This window comes from Delphinapterus leucas, chromosome X, assembly GCF_059928025.1.
Source record: "Delphinapterus leucas isolate spDelLeu-1000000601 "Yukka" chromosome X, BTC_Dleu_Yukka2, whole genome shotgun sequence".
NCBI lineage: Eukaryota > Metazoa > Chordata > Mammalia > Artiodactyla > Monodontidae > Delphinapterus > Delphinapterus leucas.
In genome coordinates, this window is record NC_143150.1 from 100,327,320 (window position 1) to 100,350,785 (window position 23,466).

At 42.0% G+C, this 23,466-nt stretch overlaps 1 protein-coding gene and 1 pseudogene across 3 annotated transcripts in view; one reads left to right on the top strand and one right to left on the bottom strand.

Moving 5' to 3' along the window:
- Window positions 1–23,466, bottom strand: part of PRRG1 (proline rich and Gla domain 1) — a 229,482-nt gene that overhangs the window by 194,319 nt on the left and 11,697 nt on the right. The gene's annotated exons all lie outside the window — the stretch shown is intronic.
- LOC149744354 (protein FAM47E pseudogene) lies at window positions 19,018–21,579 on the top strand (annotated as a pseudogene).

Genomic DNA, 23,466 nt, shown 5'->3' on the forward strand with positions numbered 1-23,466 from the left:
ACTTACATTGCCATTATAATGTTGGACGCCAATCAAGTACCCAAACAAATAAATATATAGTTATGAACTGTGCTAAATTAGATGAAGGGAAAGAAAGAAATTCTCTAAAGAACCCCCATATCCACAGCTGTAAAATACGAAAATGTGCCATAAGTCTCGAGGAGCAATTGAGAAAATGCATGGAAAGCACGTGGCACGGCATCCGGTGTTCAGTAAATGCTCAATAATATGAGCTCTTTTGATATTATTATGATTCTGCCCTGTAATTCCAGCCTCTGATATCTTCTACATTGAAATGTTTGCTGATTTATAGTCATGGATTCTCCTTAGGAATTCACAGTCCATTATTATTGTTTACTACAGGCAGCTCACCAACTTGTTAGTCTACCCTTCCATAAAGAAGAACGAAGTATATGGGGGTTCTATGTCACAATACAAGCATGTATAGTTTCTCCCTCTGCACACTAATCACAGCGTTCTATTACCGCTCTTGCCATCAGACAGAACTGACAAATTGTGTGACATTATTGGTATTGTTTTCTGCCAAGACACTAGAAGTTATAATGGTTATATCATGCAAAGATCAGACTGACCTCTAAATCATCCCTGCCAGTTTCTACTCTGTTATTCACTTAGGTCTCTTCGTTTGTCCAGTCATCCTGCAAAGTCTTACTATTTTGATTTACTTCAGCCTGATGCCCATCTTTCCTCCACTTGGAAAGCATGCTTGGCGCGTGGCGCTGGGAGGGGGGCTGCCGTCACGGGCATCCTCTGTGCCATTGCAGGAGCATCCCTGTGTGACTGGGAGGGACCGGACTGCCCGTCTCTGAGGAGGAAAGAATGGAGTTTCCCTCCAGAGTGGAGGGCGGGGTCAACCACGGGCTTGTGCGGAGATGTGTCTCTTGGTCTCCTGTGCTGTCTACCTCTGCTCATGAATTTGCAGGCAATAAGCAGGTCAGAGAGTCATGCGATTTAAAATTTTAGGCCTGCAAGGGCTTTGAAGTCCATTTTGTCAACCCCCTCAAAGTCCACTTAGATACCTTCTGTAGTATCTTCATATCAAGAGGCCATTCAGGGCTTCCCTGGTGGCGCAGTGGTTGAGAGTCCGCCTGCCGATGCAGGGGATACAGGTTCGTGCCCCGGTCTGGGAAGATCCCACATGCCGCGGAGCGGCTGGGCCCGTGAGCCATGGCCGCTGAGCCTGCGCGTCCGGAGCCTGTGCTCCGCAACGGGAGAGGCCACAACAGTGCGACGCCCGCGTACCGCAAAAAAAAAAAAAAAAAAAAAAAAAAAAAGAGGCCATTCAAGTACATCTTTCCCCTTAGAAGAAGGAGCATTCCATCTATTTGAGGAGAAGTTTATGAGGAATTTTAGGCGCTGCCTTAATTAAGTGGGATCAACATGTACTTGAAGACCTGTATAAACTGTCAAGCAGAATTTCAATTTAGGGCAAGATTCTCCCGGTCTGTCCTAAAACTGAAGATGGGACTGTATCTCCTAGAGAATAATAATACTAAAACAGTAAAATAATGATAATAGCTAAATTTATTAAAACTTTAATAAGTGTCACTGCTGCACAGTGAAAGGTAAAGTAAGCCCTTCACGTTCTGACTCGTGTAATCTTGGCAACGCATACACGTGGGACGTACCGTTATTCCCAGATGGGCAAGCTGAAGCTTGGAGAAGTTGCAAAGGTTGCTCAAGAAACTATTAGGGAGGCCACATGATCACTGAGTTTTCCTCAAAATAATGCTGTCTATGTACATCCTCCTTTAGAGTTTACACACTTGTTTGGTTTTCGTTATTTCCATTTGATCTGCTTCCTCACATGCTCACGAGTCTGCTCCAAACCTACCTTACCTGCCATCTACTTTTGCACCTTCCACCAGAGAAACTGGAAAGCATTATCTTTAGAATATTTTCTACATCTTAGAAACAAGGAATTCGAGTCTGGGCCTAACTGCTGCCTCCATAATCTGTTCTGGGCCAAAGCAAGTTTGTTATCCAGGTAAATGGGGGTTTGCATGAGGAAGCCGATCGTCTCCAGTATTCCCAAGAAGCCCTCCACGTGGTTAGTAACTAAGACCCTTAGCATAAACCCCTGTCCACATCCCCCTCTCCTCGCTGAAATCACAGTGAAGCCAGGCGGAGCCGGGAGCGGCGAGGCTCCTTCCTGGCCACTAGAGGCCAGCAAGCCACTGCCCAGAACCTCCGAGCTGGAGTGCGCCGCTTCTGACATCATGAGGCCGGTTCATTCAAAAGGAGGAGGGTGTTGCTAGAATGCTTTTAAAAGGAAAACGTCCCATGTATTTTCAATGCATACTACTGAGAGGCCTCTAGTTTTGAAGGCTTCGCGAGACTTCCCAGAATGTAAGTCTTAAGGAAATTAAACAAGCAGAGAAAGTGTGTCTCTGTGGTGCCTGTCCCTCCACCTCTTCCAAAAGCCCTATGCTGTCCGTTTTATCATAATGCTTTATTTCCCCCACCCCGTTAGCTATCTGGAACAAAACACAACTTGAACTGTTCTCTTTTTTTCCTCTCATAATTTATTTTCTTAAAAGCAATAACGTCCCTCCCCTTCTTCACTTCTCCTCAGGTTCACACCCTTTCTCTCCCCCTTTTTCTTTCTATTGCTCCCTCCTCTCTTCCCCTCTCTGTTGCATTTCTAGGAGGAAATAAGCACTCCGTGACTAGATAATCCACTCTCAGGGTTTCAACTACCACCTGTGAGCTGATGCCTTATAAATCTGTTATCTCTGGCTGACACCTCTCCTGCAAGCCTCAAAGGTCTATTTCTCACTGACTGTTAGACATCTGCACATGGGTGGGTCCCCAGGACCGCAGCTCGACCAGACTGAACACTAGACGGCACTGTGTGAAATAACCCCAACAACCACAAACATATTTGCAAATATGTGCATATGTAGAGAATATCTTTCAAACGGTACACAAGAAACCAGTAGAGGTGGCAGCCCCCAGCGCTGGGAGCACTACAGCCAGGGGATGAGGTTGGAGAAAGACTCACTTTTCTCTACGTGCCTTTCGGACCCGTTGGATTTCATATAATGTGCATGGATTACCTATTAAACAATAAAGGGGCTTCTATAAACATTTTAATGTGTACATCTTCTAGAGTTTTACCAAGCCCATTGTTCCCCTTCTGCCACGTGCTCCCTGGGTAGATAAATTGACTCTCAGTTTCGACTACCAGTTATGAGCTGGGGACTCACAGATCTGTTATCTCTGGCCCACACCCCTCCTTCCAGCTTCAAAGTTCCATTTCCCACCGTCAGACATTTGTCCGTGGGTATGCCACCAGAACCTCAAACTCAACGTCTCCTGCACCCCATTCACCATCTTCCAGCTACTTGACCTTGAGGAAGGCCCTCTGTAAATCCTGCTGAACTGAAGGACGACCCTGCTGCTGCTCTTCCTGAGCTGTCAGTCCCAGCTGCCAACAACCGTGGTCTCGCCCTGCACCCGCCAGAACTGGGGTTCATTCCTTCCCTCCCCAGATCCGCCCAACCAGCCAGCCAAACAGCCCCGCCCCTCCCCACCCCTAGAATATCCCTCAGATTCAGCCCATCCTCCCCATTTCTATTACCCTCCTGTGGGCCCTTATCATCTCTTTCCTGGGCTTCCATGCTCCCTCCCCATCTGACTTCCTTCTTCCAGGCCTGTGCTCTTCAAAGTACCCCCCCCCACACACAACTGCCCGAGTCACGCATGTAAGTGTAAGTGTAATTTTTTTGCTGCACTGCGCGGCTTGCGGGATCTTAGCTCCACGACCAGGAATAGAACCCAGGCCCCCTGCAGTGGGAGCACGGAGTCCTAACCACTGGACAGCCAGGGAATTCCCTGTTTTTTAAATTAATTATTTATTTTCTTGTAAGTGTAAGTCTAACAGCATTGCTCCTGGCTCACCCCTGGGGGGCTCCTGTACCAGGTGAGGACGCCCCCACACAGCACCGCACTGCGTCCTTGCCCCTCCCCACCTGGCCTTGTCGTTCCCCACCTGGCTTTGCCGACCTGTCCGGCTTCATCTCCTCCCATTTCTGGACTAATTACAGAGGTCGCGCAACTGTTTGCGGTTTCCCAAGCATCCCGTGCTGTTCCTCCCTGATACCTTTGTTTATGCTCCTTGCTGAGCTCAGAATGCCCACTCCCGACCCCCTTCGGCTTCCCTTCATCTTGGCCATCTCCTCACCATCACGTGAGACTCACACAAAGACCTAAGGAAGGAACGTGGGCTAAAGACGTCCTGAGACGGCGAACACTGAAAACTGTGAGCCTCGGGCCCGGTCGTAACATCACTGACAAGGGAAAGCAAAAGGATCATGATCTCCAGCTAGTTTAATTCAGTGGTATAAGTAACCGATCTAGAATTTCTTTGAAAACAACATTAACAATCTTGCATGACCACTGGAAGAAATGAAAAGGAGCAAGAGACAACTCAAGTTTAGGCTGCATCATGTCTGGTCACCCAACCACAAGACATATGAAAGGTACTGAGGAGGTACTAAGACTCCATAGAGTCCCCTGTTGTCATATAACATCTGCCAACGACTTTAATTAACTCTACACTTCACAGTGAATCATCTACCTTCAGCATTTAGCCTCCTTTTAGACTCGGGAACAAGCTAATGAATTTGATGTGCAGGCAGCAGAATGAAGATGTGTTTTTGCCTCTCATAAAGGCTCCTTTTACATTTCTAGGGTCACATCTTGAGTTTCAGGGCAAGTCTGAGTTCACTTAGTGCAGAGAAAAATATGTCAGGATCTGGATATTACAGATTTAAGTCATAAAACAAAAGCACCTTGAGTCTTGGTGTAAGTCTGCAGTGATAAAGATGCATAGTGGGGAAATCCCCAACATCCAAGGGGTCTCGATCAAATAAAACTGGGGCTGAATCACCTGTGGTGATGAGGGAGAGATATGCACATCAGAAACATTTGAGATTTTTACACCTCACTAATGTCACTAAGTAGCCCAACCTTATCAGAGACACTATCAGGAAACTTCAGAGTCTGGGTTAGCTTTTGCCTCACCTTTGCGGCACATGCCAAGAATCAGAGAATGGACAACAGAAGAATATTAAGCACAAAGAGTACCTGTGTGCTACGGTTAAAATAAACTCAGTTTCATTTCAATTCGTTCATTCGTTCATTCAACAATACTTATTGAATGCTATGTGCAAGAATTTGGAGTAAGATCACTCTAAAGAGGGTGATGACATATCCGTGAAACACTTCTAAATTAGCCAGTCTCTATTTTCCAAGGGAATCTGTGGAGAGGTGTTGTGAATAAGAAGAAGTAACAGAATTAAATCGCGTATCTAGTCAGGAACGGGGGTATCCAAGTCCCTCTCCTCTGCTCTCATGTGAAGGTAAGTTACAGCTACAGAATAAAGGAACACAAAATATACATAGATGGGTATGGTGCCATACATCCAAAGGGTTTGGGACAATCTCAATTTTAATGTCCATTTCCCTTATCTCGAAGAGCATGCTTGTATTTGTCAAACCACACAGCCCGATTTTGACTTGGGAAGTACAGCTAGGTTGGCAGACACACAGAGAGGGCATCTAATGACCTGCTGGTCCCGTGAGGAGAACAAAAAGAGAGCAAATTAAAGGCTCGCTAAGAAATACTGAATTTGAGGATCATGAAGGCAAAGATAGGGATGGCTCTGAATACAGGAGAAGATGGAGCAAAAGGACCCGGACAGGCTGTTCTCGGGAGTGGAGCTCCTTAGAAACATTTCTCTGGTACTGAGAAAACGGTGAAATTGTAAAATAATAGAAAGAGAGAATGAAGGAAGCTCCTTCTGAACTTTTCTTGAAGGTCAAGATAATTAGATAATTTACAACAAGACTTGCATTAGCTCCATCTTCCCCATTTTGGAGCTCTAATAAGCTCTGGTATAAGTTTTTCTTTCAGAGAACAAACCACACTAATCTTGGAAAATGGTCACAGATAGTTTCCAGTGTAATACAGGTATTGCTGAAACACAAACAGATAAGCTTGGTTATACAGGGAAATCTAGTCATTACACGGATTTTTTCGAGGTTAGATACATTCTGGGAATATTGGCTGGGTCTGGGGATGGACTGCAAATGATATTTCTATAGACCAACTCTTCTTCTTTCTCTCGTCCAAGGTCGAGTAGGCTATTCTGAGTCAGAAAATCTGGATTGGAACCTGGTTCTGCCATTTGCTGACTGTTAGATCTGAGACAAGAAATTTTAAGCTCTTTGAGCCTAATGCTCATCATTCACAGAAAGGAAACAAGTCCTTCCTTGAAGAGATTTTAGAAGGTTTAAATAACCTAAAATACAGTAAAGTGCTCAGAACATGATAAAAAGATATATAAGTGATACTTATCAGTACTCTTTACTAACTCTCTCTGGTCTGTTTGCCATGGTACGGGAGGGAGAGGGTTCTAAAAACAAACAGGGAAGAACACTTGACCAATGCGCTAAAAAATATATTACACAATGGTAGGAGAACTGACTTTCAATAATCATATACTAGAAATTTTCGTTACACCTGGGTAACACCAAATTCTACTTAAAATGCCAATCTCAACTGTTTCTGCTATTTGACTTTGACCCCCCTAATAAAGATTTAGCATAAATGGATAGAATGACAATCTTCAGTAAAGGGGATAGAAATGTTTTATCTAGCAAGTTCTTTACTGCCTAACAGTCTTACAAATAGGGCCAGAGATAAAGTTACCATTAAAACTAACAGGATGTTCAGTATTACCTCCTGGATATTACTTGTGTGATAGTCTTGCTGTAATCTTACCTTAGGTTGTCACCAAATGTTTCCTGAATCCCCATCAAATATTCATACTGTGCTAGGTACTATCAGGGACACAATGATGACTACAACACAGGCTTTGCCCCAAAGGCACTCATCAACTAGCGAAAGGGAGTCAGTGCTAGTAATTGACTAAAAAGGCCAGCTGCTGAAGAGTTTTCTGAAAAAGGTGCAAAGTGTTCTGGGAATATAGGCAAAAGGTAGGTTGCTTCCAACTGCAGACATCTAGGAGGGTTCTCTAGGGAATTATTTGAACAAGGTCACGGAGGACGGATAGGACTCCATTGTCAGAATGGCAGTAAAGGGATGGGGTTAGCAGCAAGGCTGAGAAGCAAGCTTGAGCTTGACCCAGAAAGTGGATGAGGGCAGGATGCATTCAGAAACAGTAGCTACAACAGCATGGAGTTGTATAGAACGCAGGGAGTAAAGAAGACAAAGTAGAAAAGGCAGGTCAGGAGAAGGCTGTGGAAGGTTTTAAACGGCCAGCTGAGAAGCTGGGGTTTTTTCTAGCTGCAGAAATCCAATGAAGGAAGAACGCCATGCTGGGTCTTGGTTCTGGAAAGATGCACAATCAGAGTCAGTATGGAGGATTTATTGGAGGGGTGAGAAAGAGACTAAAGGGAAGTCAACCAGATAAGGAGCCCTGGCCATAGATCAAAGGTATTAAGACGTAGAAGGTGGGCAGTGGCACAGAAAGCAATGGATGAATGGCGCTCTGCGTTTTTGTCTTGAGATGACACACTCCTTGAGTGCACCAGTCTCAGATATACTTTGTTGCTGAGATCAAGAGCCTTGGGCCAAACTGAAGAAATGAAAGTCCTTGAATGCAACTAATTTGTGCAACTGCTCCTTTAAAGAGTTGCCTGGTGGTCAGTGTCTGAAGAAGACACACTGAGATAGAAGTGACCATGTGCAAAGATTTTCTTAACCAAGGGACCTGTGATAAAATAAATGTAATAAAGAAGTCCAGTGATTTGCATGGTCCCAACATCACACAATACCCCAGTTTTTTACATCTTTGTCCCCTCCGCAGTCACTCTGTATTTTCTTTAGTCTTTTCCCTCTTCTACAATTTCTGCTTTTTTTTTTTTGTTTTTCCCCCGGCCTTGCTGTGTGCCTTGTGGAATCTTAGTTCCCCAACCAAGGACTGAACTCACGCCCTCGGCAATGAAAGCACTGAGTCCTAACCACTGGGGCGCCAGGGAATTCCCAATTTTTGCTATTTTTATGTGAACATTTTTTGCAGGTGATGGTTGACAACTGGTTGTCCCTAATTCGTTCCCCAATATGAATGAGCCAATGAACCTACTTTTTAAAATGTTTTGAGGGACTTCCCTGGTGGTCCAGTGGTTAAGACTCCGTGCTTCCAATGCAAGGGGCGTAGGTTTGATCCCTGGTCGGGGAGCCAAGACTGCACGTGCTGCGCGGCGCAGCGGCCAAGAAAATATATTGTAAAAAATGCTTTGAGGGCTTCCCTGGTGGCGCAGGGGCGGAGAGTCTGCCTGCCGATGCAGGGGACACGGGTTCGAGCCCCGGTCCGGGAAGATCCCACACGCCACGGAGCGGCTGGGCCCGTGAGCCATGGCCGCTGAGCCTGCGCGTCCGGAGCCTGTGCTCCGCAACAGGAGAGGCCACAACAGTGAGAGGCCCGCGTACCGCAAAAAAAAAAAAAAAAAAAAATGTGTTGAGATTCTTAATGTAGATGTCCAATCCCATGTAAAAATCACATAATTATGAAATGAAATGACCAACCTTATTATTTTAACTCTATTCTCAGAAATAAAATCAAACATTCTCTAACACATGCAACAAATCAAATATCACCATCAGCACTTTTTCTTTTCACACCTAACATGTGAGCTCTTAATTACACTATTGCGTTCATCTTCTCCTTTCAGGTAACAAAAAAGTGAATCTGTGAATGTAGCTACACAGATTCCTTTAGAAAGCAATCAGACATAGAATGACTCTAAGTGAAGACTCCAGGCACTTTTCTATGTGTATAAAATGCATGCACTCTGCATACCAGTGGCAAAACCAGAAAGAACATTCACTGGTTTTCTTCCTCAGGATCTGTTAGGATTCCTTCTAGCCCCCATCTTTACTCACTCTCTAAGGAAATCAAGATCTGGGCAGCAATGCCAGGCTAGGGGGTCAGCGGGGACCAGGAACCCAGGAGTGTATTTAAAAACAGAAACATTGGGACTCCACTGGTGGTGCAGTGGTTAACAATCCGCCTGCCAATGCAGGGGACATGGGTTCCATCCCTGGTCCGGGAAGATCCCACATGCCGCAGAGCAACCAAGTCCACGTGCCACAACTACTGAGCCTGTGCTCTAGAGCCCGTGAGCCACAACTACTGAAGCCCACATGCCTAGAGCCCGTGCTCCACAACAAGAGAAGCCACTGCAATGAGAAGCCTGTGCACTGCAACAAAGAGTAGCCCCCGCTCGCCGCAACTAGAGAAAGCCTGCGCACAGCAACGAAGACCCAACACAGCCAAAAATAAATAAATTATTTAAAAAAAAAAAAACAGAAACATTTATTAGTGTTTGACAATTAATTAGATCTTATTTTCTTGCTTTTAAAGACAATTTCATAATGTTAAAATGTAGTCTACCATTCTACTGGTGATAATTCAAAGTCCTTCTTGCTCACACTCTCTGACATAAATCACAGCAATATTTATTTATTTATTTATTTATTTTTGCGGTACGCGGGCCGTACTGTTGTGGCCTCTCCCATTGCGGAGCACAGGCTCCGGACGCGCAGGCTCAGCGGCCATGGCTCACGGGCCTAGCTGCTCCGCGGCATGCGGTATCCTCCCGGACCGGGGCACGAACCCGTGTCCCCTGCATCAGCAGGCGGACTCTCAACCACTGCGCCACCAGGGAAGCCCCATAGCAATATTTTTTTATCTGTCTCCTAAACCTAAGGAAGTAAAACTAAAAAAAAAAAAAAAAAACAGGGACCTAATTAAAAGCTTTTGCATAGCAAAGGAAACCATCGACAAAACAAAAAGACAACCTACTGAATGAGAAAATATTTGCAAATCATATGACTGATAAGGGGTTAATATCTAAAATATATAGATAGCTCATACAACTCAACATTTTAAAAAAACCAACTAAAAAACAGACAGAAGGGACTTCCCTGGCGGTCCAGTGGTTAAGACTCTACGCTTCCAATGCAGGGGACGCGGGTTCGACCCCTGGTTGGGGAACTAAGATCCCACATGCCGCACAGGCAAAAAATTGAAAAACAAAACCAAAACAAACAAACAAACAAAAAAACCTGGCAGAAGACCTGAATAGGCATTTTTCCAAAGAGGAAATGCAGATGGCCAATAGGAAAAGATGCTCAACAGCACTACTCATCAGGGACATGAAAATCAAAACCACAGTGAGATACCACCTCACGCCTGTCAGAATGGCTGTCATCAAAAAGAACACAAATAACAAATGCTGTCAAGGACGTGGAGAAAAGGGAACTCTTGTACACTGTGCGAGGGAATGTAAATTGGTGAACTACTGTGGAAAACAGTATGGAGGTTTCTCAGGAAACTGAAAATAGAACTACCATATGACCCAGCAATTCCACTGGGAATTGCTGGGACATATGGTAAAAAAAAAAAAAAAAAAAAAACCCAAACCACTAATTCGAAAAGATACATACATCCCAATGTTCATAGCAGATCTATTTACAATTGCCAAGATATGGAAGCAACCTAAGTGTCCATCAACAGATGAACGGATAAAGAAGATGTAGTGTGTGTGTGTGTGTGTGTGTGTGTGTGTGTGTGTGTGTGTACACATACATACATACACTCATACAATGGAATGTTACTCAGCCATAAAAAAGAATGAAAGTTTGCCATCTGGGGCAACACGGATGGACTCAGAGGGTGTGCTAAGTGAAATGTCAGACAAAGACACATACTGTATGATAGTACTTATATGTAGAGTCTAAAAAAGTACAACAAATCACTGAACATCACAAAACAGAAGCAGACTCACAGATATAGAGAACACACTAGTGACACTAGTGTTTACCAGTGGGGACAGGGAAGGGGGGGAGGAGTAACTCCCCTAGGGATAGGGGAGTAGGAGGTACAAACTATTATGTATAAAAGAAGCTACAGGGATATATTGTACAGAGGGAATATAGCCAATATTCTATAATAACTATAGATGGAATATAACCGTTAAAAATTGTGAATCACTATATTGTACACCTGTAACTTAAATAATATTGCACATCAATTATATTTCAATAAAAAGTGCTTTTTGTTCAAATTCTCCATTGAATTTGCTTGGTCCATTTACATGGGTAAGTGAAAGAATCACAGAGATACTGGGACACAACACTGACAAGTAATAGTTGATAAATATTAAAATATATATTAAGGGCTGTATAATACTCTTGCTATCAAGCCTATCGAGGTGTTCACTGATCCATGCCATTCTTGGTGTTGACGAGGAAAAAAAACTCCAATCCAGCCAGTCCTTAATACATAGAGTTAATATGTTCTGAGAGGGAGGGGGCAGTCAATGTAACCTTTATCCCTAACAGAAAGTGCTATTTCAGTAACCCATTTGAACATTTAAAACTCTTGGAGGCAAGATGGTAAGGACAATTAAACTGCAGATAAATGAGTGCCTCATTCAATTACTGTTTGGATCAGAAAAAAGAAAGAAAGAAAGAAAGAAACAATAAGGTGACTGTTTAAAAGGAGAGTAAACAACTCTTTCCTTAGAGCGCTAATCTTGGGTGACAATGGGGCAAAAGGCTTATATCTTGGGAGGCAGCTGCACCCCTGCCTGGAAACCAGGAACTCTTTAATACAGAGGAGTAAATTATTTTCTAAATGCATTGATCCAAGCTCCTAAAAAGTCTGCTTATCTCCAAGGTAGAAGAACTTCATTTTGTTCTGAAAGAAAGGGTAAAGCTCTTTGTTTCTGGTTAGAGATCATTAAGGTGATACTTTAATATTCTCCTCACACCCAGATTTTTCAGATATTTATGAAAAAATCTTCCTGATTTAAATTATCTTCGTCCATTAAAAATTGCGACTCACTATATTGTACAACTATAACATACGTAATATTGTACAGCAACTATACTTCAATTAAAAAAAAAAACCCAAATGAAAAGAAAAGAAACTATCTTGGCCCACAAAGTCAGATAATCTGCTTCAACCACTTCATTTTACACCTGAGAAAAGGACCCCAGGGGTTAAGGAAACAGCTCTAGATTGTCTATTATTCTTTAAATGTACATGCTTTTAAAAAAGGGAGCAAGAAAAGCATTTCTTATCAATATATACAAGCTGTTTTTTGAAATCTTTTCGATCGTGAGCTTGTTTGGAGTGCTACAAGCTCTGATAGCTAAGTAAGGAGGGCCTACACAGGACAATGCCCAGATACCAAATCTCGAACTGAATTCTGAGCTGATCCACTGATAGCCACCCAAAAATACTGCGATAAATCCACACTCATATCTCCTCTGACAGCCTCGTTTTTTCCTCCTCCATTGTTTATTTTTTTGCATTGCACGTCCTTCCTCCTGTTAGATTCTGTGGCATACGTGAGCCATATGGATTCACAGGTGCAGGTCAACATATTAGTAAAATAATAAAAACAAACAAAAAAATCCCAGAAAAGCCTATTAGCCTCTCAAGCCTCCTTAGCATGAAACTCATGTATTAGCTTTTGCTCATGTCAACTTATTATTCCCACAAGAGTTGGTTGACATGGATATGTATTTACTGGACATATGTTTAGGTTGCTACAGGAGAGAAAAGGAGAGTCAATTCTAGGCACTGGCTTTTTTTTTTTTTTTTTTTTGCATGTGACGCTGGTGCCAGGTGGAGTGCAGTAGGAGCATGGAGAGTGCCAAGTTCCTGTCCTTGACCCTGGTGGAGCAGCACCGCAGTTTTAAAAGGTGGGGTTACAGGGTGGGCCCCCAAAGGGATGCTCTCATATTAGCCCTGGCCAGCTTGGCTCAGCCTCTCCAGCCTGGCAAGGGTAACTACACTTACATCAGACAAAACAGACTCTGAGTCTAAAACTGTCTTTGGAGACAAAGAAGGTCATTGCATAATGATAAAAGGGTCAATTCAACAGGGTGATATAACATTTATAAATATATACACAGCTAAATACATAAAGCAGATATTGATAGATCTTCATGTTGTATGTCTTAAATATACACAATTTTTATTTGTCAATCATACATCAATTAAGTTGGAAAAAATACTGACAGATCTAAAGGCAGAAACTGACAGCAGGACAATAACAGTAGGAGACTTCTACTTACGATAGTAGATAGAACATCCAGACAGAAAATCAAGAAGGAAACAGCTGATTTGAGAACACTATAGACCAAACTGACATAACAGACATATACAGTAGTTAGCATCCAAGAGTAGAAGAACACACATTCTTCCCGAGTGTATACAGAACCTTCTCCAGGATAGATCACGTCAGGTCGCAAAACAAATCTTAACAAATTTAAGACCCCAAATAGCCAAAGCAATCCTGAGAAATAAGAATCACACTTCCTGATTTCAAAATATATTGCAAGGCTACAGTAATCAAAATAGCATGATATTGGCATTAAAAACAGACATAGAGACCAAAGGAACAGAACAGAGAGCCCAGAAATAAATCCATACATCTACAGTCAACTGATCTTTGACAAGGCTGCTAAGAACACCCAACGGGGAAAAGATACTCTCTTCAATAAATGGTGCTGGGAAAACTGGATATCTACATGCAGAAGAATGAAATTATCTCACCCCATATTTAAAAAAAAACAACTCAAGATGGATTAAGATTTAAACATTAAACCTGAAACTGTAAAACTACCAGAAGAAAACATGGGGAAAAAGCTTCTTGACGTTGATCTGGGCAATTATTTTGTGGACAGGTCAGCAAAAGCACAGGCAACAAAAGCAAAAGTGGACAAGTGAAATTGTATCAAAAGCAAAAGCTTCTGCAAAGCAAAAGGAACAATCAACACAGTGAAAAGGCGATCTGCAGAATGGGGGGAAATATTTTCAAACCGTGTATCTCATAAGGCTTAATAGCCAATATTTATAAGTAAGTCATACAACTCAATAGCCATAAAAAAACAGCCCTCAATTTAAAAATGGGCAAAAGACCTAAATTTCTACAAACAAGAGATACAAACGGCCAAAACGTAGGAAAGGGTGCTTGACCTCACTAATCATCAGAGAAATGCAAATCAAACCACAATGAGATATCATCTCACACCTTTCAGAATAGCTATTATCAAAAAGACAAAAGATAACGTGTTGTTGAGGATGTAGAGAAAATGGAACCCTTGTGCATTGCTGGTGAGAATGTAAATTGGGATAGCCATTCTTTTTTTTTTTTTTTTTTAACATCTTTATTGGAGTATAATTGCTTTACAATGGTGTGTTAGTTTCTGCTTTATAACCAAGTAAATCAGCTATACATATACACATATCCCCATATCTCTTCCCTCTTGCATCTCCCTCCCTCCCACCCTCCCTATCCCACCCCTCTAGGTGGTCACAAAGCACCGAGCTGATCTCCCTGTGCTATGCGGCTGCTTCCCACTAGCTATCTATTTTACATTTGGTAGTATATATAAGTCCATGCCACTCTCTCACTTCGCCCCAGCTTACCCTTCCCCCTCCCCGTGTCCTCAGGTCCATTCTCTACATCTGCGTCTTTATTCCTGTCCTGACCCTAGGTTCTTCAGGACTTTTTTGGTTTTTTTAGATCCCATATATATGTGTTAGCAATATGGTATTTGTTTTTCTCTTTCTGACTTACCTCACTCTGTATGACAGACACTGGGTCCATCCACCTCACTACAAATAACTCAATTTCGTTTCTTTTTATGGCTGAGTAATATTCCATTGTATATATGTGCCACATCTTCTTTATCCATTCATCTGTCGATGGACACTTAGGTTGCTTCCATGTCCTGGCTATTGTAAATAGAGCTGCAGTGAATATTGTGGTACATGACTCTTTTTGAATTATGGTTTTCTCAGGGTATATGCCCAGTAGTGGGATTGCTGGGTCATATGGTAGTTCTGTTTGTAGTTTTTTAAGGAACCTCCATACTGTTCTCCATAGTGGCTGAATCAATTTACATTCCCACCAACAGTGCAAGAGGGTTCCCTTTGCTCCACCCCCACTCCAGCATTTACTGTTTGTAGATTTTTTGATGATGGCCATTCTGACCGGTGTGAGGTGATACCTCATTGTAGTTTTGATTTGCATTTCTCTAATGATTAGTGATGTTGAGCATTCTTTCATATGTTTCTTGGCAATCTGTGTATCTTCTTTGGAGAAATGTCTACTTAGGACATCTGCCCATTTTTGGACTGGGTTGTTTGTTTATTTGATATGGAGCTGCATGCGCTGCTTATAAATTTTGGAGATTAATCCTTGGTCAGTTGCTTCATTTGCAAATATTTGCTCCCATTCTGAGGGTCGTCTTTTCGCCTTGTTTATGGTCTCCTTTGCTGTGCCAAAGCTTTTAAGTCTCGTGAGGTCCCATTTGTTTATTTTTGTTTTTTCTTTCCATTTCTCTAGGAGGTGGATCAAAAAGGATCTTGCTGTGATTTATGTCATAGAGTGTTCTGCCTATGTTTTCCTCTAAGAGTTTAATAGTGTCTGGCCTTACATTTAGGCCTTTAATCCATTTTGAGTTTATTTTTGTGTATAGTGTTAGGGAGCGTTCTAATTTCATTCTTTTACATGTACCTGTCCAGTTTTCCCAGCACCACTTATTGAAGAGGCTGTCCTTTCTCCACTGTACATTCCTGCCTCCTTTACCAAAAATAAGGTGACCATATGTGCGTGGGTTTACCTCTGGCCTTTCTATCCTGTTCCATTGATCTATATTTCTGTTTTTGTGTCAGTACCATACTGTCCTGATTACTCTAGCTTTGTAGAATAGTCTGAAGTCTGGGAGCCTGATTCCTCCAGCTCTGTTTTTCTTTCTCAAGATTGCTTTGGCTATTCGGGATCTTTTGTGTTTCTCTACAAGTTGTGAAATTTTTTGTTTTAGTTCTCTGAAAAAATGCCATTGGGAGTTTGATAGGGATTGGCATTGAATCTGTAGATTGCTTTGGATAGTAGAGTCATTTTCACAAGGTTGATTCTTCCAATCCAAGAACATGGGATAGCCATTCTTTAAAACAGTATGGAGATTCCTCAAAATATTAAAAATGGAACTACCTGATGATCCAGCAATCTCATTTTGGGGTATACATCCAAAGGAAATGAAATCAGTATATTGAGATATACTCACTCCAACGTTCACTGCAGCACTATTCACAATAGCCAAGATATGGAAACAAATTAAATATGTGTTCGGAGATGAACAGATGAAGAAAATATGAGGTACACACACACACACACACACACACACACGAATATTACTCAGCCTTGAAAGAGAAGAAAATCCTGCCTTTAACAACATGGATGAATCTGGAGGGCATCATGCTAAGTGAAATAATCCAGATGCAGAAAAACAAATACTGCATGATTTCACTTATATGTTGAATCTAAAAGAGTCAAACTCCTAGAAGCAGAGAATAGTAGTAGGAGAGTAGGTTGTCAGAGGCTGTGGGGAGGGGGAGATGGGAAGGTTGTTGGTCAAGGGGTACTAATTTTCAGTCAGTTAAGATGAATAAATTCTGGAGATCTAATGTATACCACAGTGAATATAGTTAACAATACTGTATGTTTGAAATTTTCTGAGAGGGTAGATCTTAACTGTTCTCAATGCCCACAGCAGAAGATGGTAACTATCTGAGGTGATGAATATGTTAATTAGCTTGACTGTGGTGATTGTTTCACTAGGTATATGTTTATCAGATTATCAAGTTGTATACCTTAAAAATATGAAATTTTAAATTGTCAATTATACCTCACTAAAGCGGGGGGAAAAAGATTAATAAATTTCAAAAGACTGAATAGAGAAAAACTCTGTACATGAAGATTCATAGCAACATTATTCATAACAACAAAAAAGTGGAAAAACCCAAATGCTCATCAACAGACGAATGGATAAGTTACATATGGTATATCTACATAATTGATTAGTATTTGGCAATAAAAAGAAATGAAGTACATATACATGCTTCACCATGGATGAAACTTGAGAACAGTATGCTAAAGGAAAGAAGCCAGTCAAAAATGACCACATTTTCTATCATTCCATTCATATAAAATGTCCAGAATAGGTAAATCTAAAGAGACAGAAGGTAGATTAGTGGCTATCAAGGGCTGAGGTGGCTGGCGGATGGACGAGGTGACTGCTAATGGGTATGGTGTTCCTTTGAGGTTCATGACTATGTGTCAAAACTGATTGTTTTGATGGTTGCACAATCCTGTTAACACACTAAATCCATTAAACTGTACACTTTGAATGAGTGAATTGTTAATATGTCAATTATATCTCAATAAAGCTGTTATTTTAAAAAGGAAGAATCTACATCAGTGTGCAGCAGAGGAGACGAGCTAGAAAGAATAGAGTCCAGAAGAATACGGCCGTCTGTCCTCCAGTAGCTGAAGGAGATTGGTTCCAGGACCCCCGCAGATACCAAAATCCGTGGATGCTCAAGTCCTTTATATAAAATGGTGTAGTACGGTCGGCCCTCCATGTCTTTGGGTTCTGCATCCATGGACTCAACCAACTGCAGATGGAAAATATTTGGAAAAAGAAAATTCCAAAAAATCCCCAAAGGCAAAACATGAATTTGCGGCGCGCTGGCAAGTATTTACATAGCATTTACTTTGCAGGAGGTATTATAAGTAATCTAGAGATGATTTAAAGTATACAGGAATGTACATTGGTTATACGTAAATACTGCACCATTTTATATAAGGGACTTGGACATCTGTGGATTCTGGTATCCGAGGGGAGTCCTGGAACTAATCCCGGGTGGATACCAAGGTACCACTGTGAAATGTTTCTCCTTCGTGAAATCAGGAATGATAGTTTATCCTTTGATATCTTTCCCTATACCAAATATTAGTGCATTATTACAGGAAATAATTTGCGCCTCTCCTGACAGTTTAAAGCTGAGTTTCAATGACGTAATTCTTTAACTCCTAAAACTCATAAAACTTTTGGTTTGTCAGTATTCTAGTACGCTTCCAATTATAAGTTATAGTGGCTGTTTTGTTTCTTTTATTAAAGTTGTACGTACTTTACACAACACATCATCTTGGTTGTGGTTTCTTTTGCAAGTCTGGAAATAATATAGATTTTCACTGTCATGCTCTTTCCATTTAATTATTTAAGTAATAAGAGCTTTCTTGATAGTTCAGCAAGAACAAACTTTATATCTTTCCATAGTAGAAATTAAAGGCAAAAAGAGATGAAATAGAAGTTCAGAGAGGCTGAACAGAAAAAAGATGTGAAAGACCTATACACTGACAACTAAAAAATATTGCTCAGATAAATGAAAGAATACGTACATAAGTGAAGAGATGTACCTCTGTCATGGGTCAGGAAACTCAATATTGTTAAGCTGTCAAGTATCTCAACATTTATTTGTAGATGCCATAAAATCCTAATCAAAATCCCCACAGGTTTTTTTTAAGACATTGATTCTAAAATTCCTATAGAAATTCAAAAGACCTACAAGAGTCAAGACAAGTTTGTAAAAGAATAAAGAAGTTGGAGGACGAATACAGCCTAATTTTAAACTTACTGTAAAATATAATCAACACAGAGCAGAACTGGTGTAAAGACAGAAGATTCAATGAAACTGAAACGCATGTCTAGAAATGGACCCACAAAAATAGGGACAACTTACACTCACAAAGCTACAAAAGTAATTCAGTGGAGAAAAGCTCCTCTTTCCCATAAAATTCTGGAACTACTGGATATCCACAGGCAAAAAATAAGACTAAAAATAATAACTTTGATCCATATCATTCATCACCTAAAAAGTTAAATTGAAATAGATGACAGATCTCAATGTAAAAGCTAAGATCATACAAATTTTAGCAGAATGAAAAAAGTCTTCATGACCTATGAATAGGCAGTTTTCTTATATACAACACAAAAAGACAGTCCATAAAAGAACAAACTGATACACTGGGCTTCATCAAGTGTAAAAACTGCCCTTAGAAAGACAGTGTTAAGACAATGGAAAGACAAACCACAGATGGAGAAAAAGATTTACAAATCATATTGCATCCAGAATACACAAAGAATCCTCAAAACAAGAGATGTCAAGCAGAACAATTTTAAGAAGTGCAAAAGTTTGAACAGATTCTTCACCAAAGGAGAGATATGAATGGCAAATAAGCACAGGAACAGATGTTCAACACCAGTAGTCCTTAAGGAAATGCAAATTAAAACCACAATGAGATGCCACTACACACCTATTAGAGCAGCCACAACGAAAATGACTAACCTTACCGAGTGTTAGGGAGTATGCGGACAGAGCGCCATTCTCATATACAACTAGAAGGAATATTAATTAGTACAACCACTCTGGGAAAGTTTGGTGGTGGCCTAAAACATAAAACATCATCTGCTCCCACCATGCCACTCATCGCTAAAGTTCACCCAAGAGAAATGAAAGTATGTACATGGACATATAAAACCAGGAACACAAATATTTGTGGCAGCTCTATTCTTAATAGCCTCAAACTGTAAACAACCCAAATGTCCATCAAAAGGTGAATGGATAAATAAATGGCACTATGTCCATAAAACAGAACAGTAACTACAACAGAAAGGAATGTGCTTTCACCCACCGCCCATCCTGGGAGAAATGCAGGCTTCACAGGGCGCCTGCGTTGACCCGCCTCCGGGAAGAACCTGGCTGCACCTGGCTACACAGTCTCCTAGCAACCGGAGAGGCCGGAACAGCAAACTATTGAAGCGGTGGTCCCCCCCAGAGGCCAGGGGAACCATGGCGGACAAGAAGTGGCTGCTAGGACCGGGGCCACTGGGACCGATGCCCCTGGACATGACCTGCAAGCCCTGGTACAAAGACAAGTTACTCTCCAAGTGTTTCGCAAAGCACAAGAACGTGCTCCCGAAGTTCCCCACCTCCCTGGACAGCCGGCGGTGGATATTTGTGAAAGAGCTGCTGGACGACTTCCGGAAGGGTTGCCCACCTTGTGAAGATCTGATCACTCGCAGCCCTAAGGACGGCTTCCTCCCCTGGATTGTTCACAGAGTTCCCCAGCATGCCCCCAAAAAGGGTCAGAAAAAGCTGCCCGAGGAAGCAAACCTGTTTTCCACGCTCTCGCCAGCCCAGCTAGCACAGAAGGCATTCGTGGAGAACATCGAAGCCCAGCTAACCAAGCATCCCTTGGCTCTCTACCCGAATCTGCAGGAAAATCTACCTGCAGACCTCTTATTGAAGGTGCTGGAAGTGCTCGATCCTGACGGGAAGCTGGAGGACACATGGGCTTATTGTCAGGGCCCCAGGAAAAGAACGAAGTCCCCCACAAAGCTTCGTAAAAAACGTCCTGCCAAGGTCTACCTGGAACCTCCAAAGAAGGCTCCTGTGTCACATCCAGCCAGTTTGCATCACGAAGACAAGAAGTCAAGCAGAAAGGATTCACTCACTGATCCTCCTGTTCACAGAGAAGTACCGAAAGCAACTCGTAAATCCTTCAGATGGGCTGCTGCTTTTGGAAACTTGGGCATTGATGAAGAGCTCATCACGAAACTGTGTGAGGTTGGCTGTGAGTGGCCACCAGCCCAGGATACAGTCTACATGAGGAAAGTAACCCAGGTCCCTTCAAAGGTAAAGTACAGCATCGGGATAGAGAAAATGGAGAAGATAAAATTACCCAGAGAGGAAGGAAACTGGGAGAGGAAGCCCCAGAAACCACAGAATCCTTAAAAACCCAACTCGGTGGAGATGAGGTATGGTGCATTGTACCTGAAGCCCAAGTTGTGGAAAAAGCTAGTAAATGACGAACCTTCAATTGACCCCAACGTCTTACTTGAAGATGGGAGTTTTAGAAAGGAGCTTCCTGAACACGACACTCTTGAAGATCTTTATGGAACAAAGAGCATTTAAAGGTTTCCTTCTAAGCAAGGGCTACAGGATACCAGACATCCTTGAGAGGCTGGTCCTCAGAAAGGGATGGAAATATGATTCTGTTAAGACTCCTATACACAAAGTAATAAAAACCAGCCAAAATGGAGATGATGCACGGGAAGATGTTTAGACCGTTTTCTATTTACTACTTACTTGGCTATTTCCCTCTCTCATTTTAATACCAATCAGAATTCATGGTGAGTGTCCATCCCACCATGTATGTACAACTTTGATTCTACATCTGTTCATTTAACACCTAATGCTTATAAATACTTCTCAGTGACCTTCTGCTTGGGTTCATCGATATTATATAAATTTTATCAATTATGAAATCCATATTCACATATACTCTTCTCACATTTTATAATGTGAATACTACATTGTTGTATCAATTATTTGTAAAAATAAGACCATTAAAAAAAGAATTACTTTTTAAAAGTATGATCTAGTTAGGTCAGCTACAAAATGGGATAAATTTCAAAATAACTGTGCTGAGAAAAAGGAGTCAGAGAGTTCTACTTGTATTAAAATTATAATGAATTAATTATGACATTTACTTTCTTAAGCAAAACTTGAAATCGGTAGCCCAAATAATATTTAGCCCCATTTAATAATGAAATGGTTATCCCCCTTATTAGCATTGCATCAAGCCCCCCAAAACAGACTGAAAACTATTTACCAAAATTATAGGTGAAACTTTAGTTATGCTCTTTCGTCATGCTTCCCAACTGAACATACTTAAAATTTTTACCATATTCATAAAAATTCACTGTGAAAGAGTCTTTCCGTATCATATAACACAGGTGCAGAATAGCAGGGAGCTTCAAGTTCTCGGCAAATCTAGTGTGCAGAATAGGTCTGCGCGAGCAAAACTACACAGCACCATCAAATCCCCACACATATCTATTCAAGTAAGATTAATCTTTGCGTTTCATGAATAGCGATTTAAAACGCACTCATACATGTAAAATAAGAAATCAAGCAACTTCTTTACATTTCCAAAAGAACAGGTAAAATTGTCTGGGACAGGAAATTTGTAGCTAGAAAGATTTGTAGCACAGATTTGCAGCACACTTCTGTTTCCAGTAATGAAGGAATTTATCTGTAAATGGAAGTATGTGTATATACTTCACCCTCGTGAGAAGGGAACACAGCCATCAGGTTGTAGTATTCACCAACATCCGCACTGCAATCAACTACTCCCTTTTCACTCACTTCCCCACTTTCTCTGAGGTTACTTAGTGTCTGAATTCCTGACTTGCTCCCTGTGACTACTCTCATCCACGTTCTTGATTTAAATATTCACAAAGACTATCCATTCAAATCCTGGCACTAGCTCCATTCGTCTGGCCCTCATCTCACTAGAGACACCAATCCCTACAGTCAGACTCTAGACTTTGTTCTGGGCAATAATTACACCAACTTCAAATCTCAATTTCAATTATTCCACCTTCCGATCCCTGCTTTTTACCTAGTTGATCACCCCTTTTCATATTCCCAAACCTCCAATCCTTCAATTCCAACACGTTTCCAATCCAGTGACCCTTACCACTCTTTCAGCATTAATCGCGCCTTGCTTTCAGTTCCTTACTTTCCCAGCTTAGACTCCACCGTCCTCTCCTATCCCTTCTTTGAGTCTACTTTTAATTAACTCCTTTGCCTCTCTCTCCCGCTCTTATATTCTTCTGAGAAAACCCCAGTCCTGGTTAAATCTTAATCTGTACTTGCATCCAAACAGTTAGATACGGCTAGAGAAAAACACATACCACACTGACTGCTTACATATGGCACGAATCCTAAATGAGCCTTCAACACTAGCTGAAAGTTCTGCCCCATTTCCCTCATCAATATATTTTCCCATTTTCCAATGATCATCTTATATCTGTCATCAATTGTCCAACACCCTGTTTCCATTTCTCCTTCTCAAAGCATTGCTTTGTACTTCACGGATAAAATAAAAAAATTTAGAAGAGAACCGTCTTTTCCTCCCATCACCACATCTACCAGGCCAGTGACATCTGTACCCATATCCTCTATCCCCTCGGAGATAAAGGATGAACTCTTTCTTCTACTGAGGCAAAGCCTTTCCTTTGTGCACTGGATCCCAACACTTTGCCAAATTAAATATTTGTGAACACAGCCTGAAGGGGTTAGTGCACCACGGCTAGCAGGGAGGGAGTCCGGGAGAAGTCTGGAGCTGCCGAAGAGGCAAGAGACTTTTTCTTGCCTCTTTGTTTCCTGGTGCGCTAGGAGAGGGGATTAAGAGCGCTGCTTAAAGGAGCTCCAGAGACGGGCGCAAGCCGCGGCTAACAGCGCGGACCCCAGAGACGGGCATGAGACGCTAAGGCTGCTGCTGCCACCACCAAGAAGCCTGTGTGCGAGCACAGGTCACTCTCCACACCTCCCTTCCGGGGAGCCTGTGCAGCCCGCCACTGCCAGGGTCCTGGGATCCAGGGACAACTTACCCGGGAGAACGCACGGCGCGCCTCAGGCTGGTGCAACGTCACGCCGGCCTCTGCCGTGGCAGGCTCGCCCCGCACTCCGTACC